Source organism: Arvicanthis niloticus, chromosome 20, assembly GCF_011762505.2.
Source record: "Arvicanthis niloticus isolate mArvNil1 chromosome 20, mArvNil1.pat.X, whole genome shotgun sequence".
Lineage (NCBI taxonomy): Eukaryota > Metazoa > Chordata > Mammalia > Rodentia > Muridae > Arvicanthis > Arvicanthis niloticus.
Window position 1 is genome coordinate 31,518,156 of NC_047677.1, and position 8,725 is coordinate 31,526,880.

General features: G+C 40.8%; 1 long non-coding RNA gene across 2 annotated transcripts; it reads right to left on the reverse strand.

Moving 5' to 3' along the window:
- Positions 1–562: 562 nt before the first annotated feature.
- On the reverse strand, positions 563–7,002 carry LOC143435251 (uncharacterized). Of its 2 annotated transcripts, none has more exons than XR_013105387.1 (3): positions 6,865–7,002; positions 3,784–3,881; positions 563–1,551 (listed from the first exon to the last, which is right to left on the reverse strand). It is a non-coding gene; the product is annotated as an uncharacterized LOC143435251 (long non-coding RNA). The 2 variants fall into 2 exon arrangements; XR_013105386.1 differs by lacking the exon at positions 6,865–7,002 and adding an exon at positions 6,624–6,742.
- Positions 7,003–8,725: the final 1,723 nt, after the last annotated feature.

An 8,725-nucleotide genomic window follows, 5' to 3' on the forward strand; every position in this document is an offset into this window, starting at 1 on the left:
AGCTCACTACTCCATTGGTTTGTTCATTCTGAAACTATCTGTTGGAGTGTTTATCACCTCATCTGGGGGTGGCAGCTCAGGATCCATGTCCTCACAGAGCTGACCTTACTATGAAAGAGAAGGCACAAACAAGACAAAAACTTACACAGTGCATTAGTAATCTCCCAGAAATAGAAAGCAGGGAGCATTTGTCTCTCCACCTACTTGAGAGGCACAGTGGGTCCAATAACCCAGCTAACCCCATCAATTAAACATGATGCTTCATCTATTAACCACCCACCATGGCACAGGGATGCACGTAGGCATTGCAATTATTTTTTTTTCCCTTAGACAGAAATGCCTCGCTCCTGTAAAGGATAGATGTGATTGCCCAAGTGCATTCTTTGTTTGGATCCTATAGAGACAGTGCTCAGGGGAAAGAATGGCTGGACGGTTTGTGCTTTAAAACCAGCAATCAACAAATCTGTATGGCTGGTGGGTGCAATACACAATTGACAGGGATTGAGTTTGCTAAGAAAAAAAAAATGAGACACTTGGTGATCCATGTGTTTGTCTCTTTTATGTGTGCACAACATGCTTTTTTTTTCTCTAACTCCTAGTCACAAAAGAACAAGACACTCAGAGTCGATATGAAACAATGCACTTTCTTCAAGGAATTCTCAGAAAGTTTTTGGCACCTAAACAGAATGACAGCATCCTGTGGTGTGCATAATGCTAGGAGATTAGCAGGGACCTACAGGACATCAGAAATGGAACATTCCATTTGGAGAAACTCAAAGGTAACAGTCATCAGGCTTCCTGGAAGTAATTTGTCCCTGGGTCAAAGAATCCAGGTGAAAGAGAGGGAAACCCCAAGATACAGAGGTGAGCCTTGTACTGAACTGTAGTTCAGTGTTGAGCAAGAGCAAGTTTGACATGGAGGACTGTGAGCAGCCAACCTGTGGGGATGGTAGGAAGGCCATGGAAACTGGACTTGTTCCACAGGCAGTACCTGAGGTTTTGATGCGTTTACAGAAAAACTAATGATTTTAGATTTGTGGAGAACAGAGAGTAGCATAAGCATGAAGAATGGGATAAAAAGCCAAGATGGGCAAGATGCTTACACAGGAACACGGGCACACTTGGTCACTGACTTCTAATGTGAACATAAGACAATATAACTGAAGGATTTCCACCTTTCAGGAGGAATAAGGAACTGCCAGGCAGTTTCTGCTTAGTGGGGCTATTCAGAGAGTCAGCTGTATGCCATCCAGTAAAGGGGACCCACAGACAGCCTCAGAGTATCCATTCATTGTCATCTCCTTCAGGGTGTCCAGTCTTCATTGTAACCAAATCATAATAATTTAATTAACATTTAAAGACTTATTCCAAAACGTTCAGGATAAAACCCAGTAAGACCAGTAATATCTCCTCTCACTCTCAGAAACAAGCCTAGAAAGATCATCTTCTTAGATGTCATCTCACTCCTGGGTACATATCCTCAAAGCATCCATCAGTCTGCAAATCCATACTTTTCACAATATACAAGTTGTCCAATCAGCATACATGTCCCTTGGAAAGAGAGTAGATTTAAAAAAAAAAAAAGTAGAAAATGGGTATGCCATGAATACTATTGAGCCATGAATAAGAATAAAATTATGGCATTTTCTGGAAGATACATAGAAATAAAGCTGAATCTCACAGATGCGCATTGTGTGGTACCTCTCATGTGTGGATGTGAGTGGAGGGGAAACTTGACAACAAAAGGGGTCGTTGCAGAAATGGAAAGAGACAACGGAGAAGAGACAGGTGACAGCAGGCAGCAAGGGGATGGATAGGATCAAAGCGCTTTATGTCTACGTATGGAAAAATCATGGTGAAATATGCTCTGTGTGTGTGTGTGTGTGTGTGTGTGTGTGTGTACATTCCACCATGGTTGTACAGAAAAAAACTGACTGCATATTTGCAATGCTTGGCAATGACATTTTAAAACACTTTTAAGAACCCTGCAGACACTATTGTGGCTGGAACCTTCCTCTCCAACTGGGGTTCACAGATCACACTTCCATCATGGACCCCGAAACCAAGCTGTTGGTTAACAGAACAGGGATCAATCAAAATAGATACCTAGATTCTTTCTGTAAAGTTTTATAGGTTTGCATCTGTGTTTTGTCTTTGTAAATAAAATGCCTCACACAGGGTGGGGAAATGGGTATATTCACAAACTAAGACATTTTTCTTGATCCTTGTATAAAAGGCAATGACCAACCAGTTAATTTGCTATGTAGATACAGAGCTGATAAGTAAAGTTAGATGGGAAAATAATAGAAGAGACAGAGTGTATTCACGTGTCTGATTGTCACAACAAAATGTGAAAGAATATATTACTTCCAGTTCTAGACTCTGCATCACATGTAGCAAAGTAAATCACATAAAATTTAAATAAATACTTGTAGATGCCGATGAAAATAACTAGAACACTCAGGAGTTTTTAGAAGATAAAAAAGACTAAGAAGTATTACTAATGAAAGGTCTGAGCTATATTTAACCCTGTTCCTTCATATTTTCTCACCTAATTCCTAGGGTATATACCGCGTTTGTTTCTTTGTTTGCTTGCCCTTTCCACTGCCAATGTAGCTATGGGGCTTTACATGCTCACCCACAACAACCTGACATAGCCTTACCTCTTTGTTTTAATTACTATCCATTGTGAAAGTTTGCCTGCCTTTGAAAGGTTTCAGAAGTTATTAAACATTTCATTTAAAGACATATTTTTCTTTTTAAAAACTAAATTGTGAAATCCATTGTGCAAATAGAGTTTGAGAGTCTCTTACTAAATAAACTAAATAATCTTGCTATCTAATCCAACAATCATTCTATGGTATTTTCGCAGAAAAGTCAAAAGCCCATGTTTACACAAAAACCCACAGGAGTGGCTAGGACAGCTTCATCCATAGCTGTCAAAATTCAGGAGCCATAACACCATGCAGCCCGTGAGTGGGTAAAAGATAAAGCTGTGGTATATCCAACAATGGAATATTACTCAGTGTGGAAAAAGTCATGGGCTATAGTGCTGTGGAAAAACATACAGGAAATTAAATACATGTTATATATAAATAAAGGTAATCCCAATTACATGGTATCATAGACAGAGTAAGCCTTGTAGGTAATGAAAAGGTAAGTGGGTGGGAGGGTTAGGGTGGAGGAAGGGGTGGGTGTCTAGAATAAAGATGATGTTCAGGGAAGAAATACCATAATGATAGTAGTCACTCACATATCCAAGTGGGGCCATGTGTAAACTGTGGATTCTGGATGATAGCAAAGTGTCATTTTAACAAATGTGGCACAATAACAGGAAGGGTGTACTAGGAGTAGGCACAAGTGAGAAGCTGGGGCAGGAGGATTACTATGAGTTCCAAGTAGTCTGGGCTAGAGTGTAAAGACCTTGTGAAAGAAAGAAAGAAAGAAAGAAAGAGAGAGAGAGAGAGAGAGAGAGAGAGAGAGAGAGAGAGAAAGAAAGAGAGAAAGAAAGAAAGGACTGACAGATGGACAGATGGACAGATGGAAGGAAGGACCAAAAAGCAAAGGGGCTATGAGCATATAAGAGGAAAAAATGGGAAATCTTGGCTCGTCCTCTAATTTTTCTGTGAGTCTAGGACTGCACTCCAGAGCCTCACACATTGATCCTAGGTTGCAGTTTACTTATGGAAAACCTTCAAGTATATGCCCTCTTCTATCTCCTTGAGAATGACTGACCACAAGAGTGCCTTCTTAATGCTTTGTGGGAATGTCAACTCTACCTACCTTCTATAGCTAACAGCTTTAAGTGAAAATTCGGACCCAGGATTCAACTTCTTCATTCATCAAAGGATCTTCAGTTAGTTTAGTTTCCATGGAGTTTACTAAAGAAAGATCAGGACATACATTATATTCAAGCATGATTTTTCAGCTGCTTTTTAAGTTAAGATTCGAGATAAAATTTGACCCAACAGGCAATAAAAGTCTTGCTTCAAGCAAATAGCAATAATCTTTAGAAGCAGACTAATGTACATATGCTGTTTTTTTGAAGATGTCTCTTTTCAGCTAATTGACATAGCCATAATTCTACAGTGAGATTTATTCTCTATTACTGAATCCCCAAGAAGGCCCTGAAAGCAACACACTACCCTGAAATCTGAGAAGACTTCCATGTGCCCAAAGATGACTCCATTGAGTATGGGTTTTCACTTTTAATAAATTTGGTTTTTTTTTTAGAGTTAATACTAACCTCCGCATCAATTACACAAAATCTGAAGCTTTTAATTCTAGTTGATTGGATTTTTGTGATTCATATTTCCCTATAGGCATAACTTTAATAACTTTTCTATTTTCTGTAACACATAACACTTGCAAAGATTTAGGAGTCGGATAAGTTGCTGATTCGGTTTGCATAGCAGATTACCAAAGAAAAAAATACTGCTGTAGGAAGCAGTTTTCCCCTGACATTTGAAGTTCTTCATTATAGAAGACATTATTTTTGATGAAACTAGACACCAACTATAGCATTTGCCCTTCAGTGTAATAGAGACAGGTCTGGATATTGAAGAATGTAAGCAAGCAATCAAAAACCCCAATGCTCTACTACTAGGGGTATGAAAAGGTACTTGAGTGGACTGCAGCTCTAAGAAGTTAGCTCACCTTGTGAAGGTTGAGCACTGTGGCAATGCTGCAGATGGTGACAGTGGCCTACCCAGCATGTGTCCTGAAAGCCATCCAGAGTTTAGAACATCCTTGATAAATTACGTGATTACTATTTTTATGCAGTCTCTCACAATTACACCAAGACCTAGCCTTCTTGGGACCAAAAATCAAACACAATAGTGTCTTGGAGGAAGCAAGTGACCATTGAATTAGGAGTGATGTGTGTGTGTTCATGTGTGTGCACATGTGGAGACCAGAAGTTGATGTAATATGCTGTGTCTTTTTCTATCATTCCTAGGCTTATTTTTGAGGCAGGGTCTTTCACTGATCCTAAAATTCACTGCTTCTGTTAGGCAGTCTGGCCAATGAGCTCTAACAATTCTCCTGTCCCTGTCACCAAGTACTGGGATTACAGGCATGTGCCATAGGGCCTCCTCATGCTTTAAGCACTTCAACAACTGAGTCACTTCTTCCATAATTACTTATATGGTTTATTTAAACCGGCTTACATATCATAAGTCTTTCTAAGACTAAAGCCTTAGGTGTGGCCAAAGGTTCGACAGCCATTAACATCCAGTTTTGTCAAGCCAGCTATAAGCAGATATGCTGCAATGCAATGCTTTCTGTATCTTTGTCAAAGGTCTATTATGGCCTCGTTAGGTAATGCTTCAGCTACTTCAGAACTCACAGCCCAAGACAGGCTTTTCTAGAACTCACTTTCTATTTCCTCTGCCAGTTCTCCTGGTAAAGTATCTGTCACTTCCTCTTAAACAGCAGCAAGGTAAAGGAATACGATCTCAAGTCAGGAGCAGCTGTCTTCTCTTCCCCACATAGCCTTGCTTGCCAGGATAGGGTAAGCAGAGAACTCAATTTGTCTGGGATGAAGCAGTCTTTGAATAAAGTGTACAGAAAGCTTGGGCCAGCTTGGATGGTAAAGAAAAGAACCATTCTGAGTATATCACATTGTAGTTTGAGGTTCTGTAGTTTTTGGCCCCATTTGGCTTCAAGGGTCACTACCTTTGTACCCTCTCACATCCTTTGATTCAAAAAACATGTACCCCTAAGTGGCTGAGCAAAAACAGTTTTCTCTCTGAAATCCTAAGGAAATCTAATGTGGTGCTGAGATACACAGGTGGGTTTGATAAAGATGTTCTTGGGAGTAACCTTGAGGGAGAAAAGAAAGCAGGGCTATTCAGTGCAGAAAAACAGGGGAAGCTTGGGGCCACTTCTAGCAATGGCCTCTCTCAATCACTGAGTAAATTCTGAAACCGGGGATCCCTCAGGGGTATTTATGACAGAGGCTAGAGGGCTGGGTCTTTGTATCACCTAACAGAAATCAGTCAAGACTACTCATAGGAGGGAGCACAGCCTTGTCAGGGCTGCATCCATTAGCACAGGACAATTCTCAGAGAGACTATAGCTACAGCTGCCAGCAGCCAATGCACTTAAGATAACTGCCTACCTCCTAAGAGAGAGGATCTGGATGGCCTGAGTAATTCATGCCATCTGAAGAAATGGTCAAGACTGATTGGCTGTCATTACACTTAACTCTTGGCTGGATACAGCATTGTCTGAATGATCTTTTATGTAAATATCTGGCTTGATCTTATTAACACTATAGCCTCTCATTTGTCCCTCAGTGTGTACATAAGGAAACAAGCTTTGAGATGCTCAGTCACTGCCTCACCCTCACACTGCCAATTAGCACGGAAAAATAAATTAAAATTTGGAGTTTTCTGAGAGAGAAATGTTCTGTACTGTTTTGTAGCTCTCTCTATCCTTTCTGTGGTGGTTCCTTGATAATATTGTGGTTTTTATGCCTGACTATCACAGCAGGAAGTGATATGTGGGAAGGGAAAAGGAAATATATGCTATTTACATAGAGGTGACATGTACAAAACCCATGGAGCTCAGGATTCTGAAAAGTCAACAGACCATATTCACTCCTGTGCCCACCCATATACCTGCCAACCAGCAAGGAAGGACTGGACCATGCCAGGCAGGTGAGATGGATCAGTGCCTAGTTCTCATGTTAGAACTTGAAATGGAGACCTGAGGCATCTGGGCCAGCTGTGGTATTACCTCAAAAAAAAAAAAAAAAAAAAAAAAAAAAAAAAAAAAAAAAAAAAAAAAAGCAGCATTTAGAAAACTTTTCCTCCTAGTTCCCCAAATCACCTTTCTCCAAATCAAAACCCAATGGCTTACCAGAGATCTGCTGGAGGTCAAGAATGTGAACAATATACTAGACAAGTCAGGTGCTTGCTTCCTCTTGTGTCTCTCGTTGTCTGATTGTCCTCTCTGTTATGTCCCCTCCTGTCTCCTGCATTCTTCCCAGAGTAGCTATCGTGTCTGCTTTAAACATTCATCATAGCAAAAAAAAAAAAAAAAAAAAAAAAATCCATCTCTACTACACAGAGATACAGTGTAATTGAACAATGTACTAGACAATATCTGGAGAAAAGGCAAGAGGCTATTTAATAAGAACATAAATCACTTAAACAGACTACTTTAAAAGTATTTTCAAGCTATGGTAGTTTGAATGAAAATGGCCTCCATAGGCTCACAGGGAGGCACCATTAGGAAGTATGGCCTTATTAGAGTGGGAGTGGTCTTGTTGGAGGAGGTGTGGCCTTGTTGGAGGAACTGTGTCACTGGGGTAGGCTTGGAGGTTTCAGAAGGGAGAGCCAAGCCCAGTGTCACTCTCTCTTCCTGCTGCCTGCCAATCCAGATATAGAACTCTTAGATCCTTCTCCAGAACCATGTCTGCATGTGCACTGCCATGCTTCCTACCATGGATTGAACGTCAAAACTCTAAGCCATCTGCAAGTAAATGTTTTCCTTCATAAGAATTGCCATGATCATATTGTCTCCTCACAGCAATGGAAAACCTAAGATACAATCAACATATAGAAGCATACCTCATTAGCAACCACATGCCCTGTGCCAACATGAATTTCTATAGCAGTTCAGGGAACTGCAAGTCTCTACTATGTGACCATTGACAGTAGTTCATTTCTGGAGATTTGACTCCAAAAACAAGGGGTTTTCTGGTTCTGTTTTCTGGAGTCCCCTATCAAGACAGGTGTTCATGATAAATAAGTAAAATTTTCCATGAGGACATAGTTTTCCCAACTCTCCCTAAAACTATAGCCTGACTGGTATCTGTTTCCTAACAGGCCTGGCCTCAATGGGAGAGGATGCACCTAATCTGGCAGAGACTTGATGCATCAGGGTAGGAGGATATCCAGCCCCCTCTCTGCATCAGAGGAATAGGGGAGGAGTAGGGGGACTCTGTGGGAAGGGGTTGGAGGGGGCAGTGTTAGTGATATAAATAAATAAATAAATAAATAAATAAATAAATATTTTAAAAAGTGAATATTATCCAAGAAGCATCGGAAGATTTTCTTTTCTTTGCTATCTGAATCTTCTATCTCAATTAATAAATGCCATGACATAGATGAGACTGTCACCTGGAGTCTACAACACAATAGGCCATCAACACACACTTTTGAATTCGCAAAGGCCTGTTGCTTACTCTAGGATGACTTCCTAGTTCCTCTAGCAGAACACATGCCTCCCTCTATTGGCTCTGACAGCATTTTGCAGTTTTTGTTGTACTCCTTCACACTGACTATTGCTAAAGTTTGTGAAATTCTCTGTCTCCTCTCCCTGTTGCCCTATTAACAGGAACCAGACTCATTCCATCTCTGCTTTACCCACCATACTGCACATAGCCAACTCCGGGGCCCTATTATTTTAGGAGTGTGGAACTGGTTAGTCACTGCATATGGAAACTGGAAGATGCGCCAAAATTTGGTGTTGGGGAACAAGAGCAACACTTGATCTCTTGACAGGGAAGGTGTTGGGCTCTGGTATGTGACTGTAGCAATTATGGAAACAATGGACTCTACTTGGGCTCCTGTTGGAACTGCCTTTCTTGGTCTGCTATCTATAAGCACTGGTCAAGCCAAGATCTGGAGTCACCCCTGCTGATCGTGTACTTGGACTGAAAGAAAGAAGGAAATGACTATTCATGTACAGTCCAGCCCTGCTGCTGGCTGGAAAC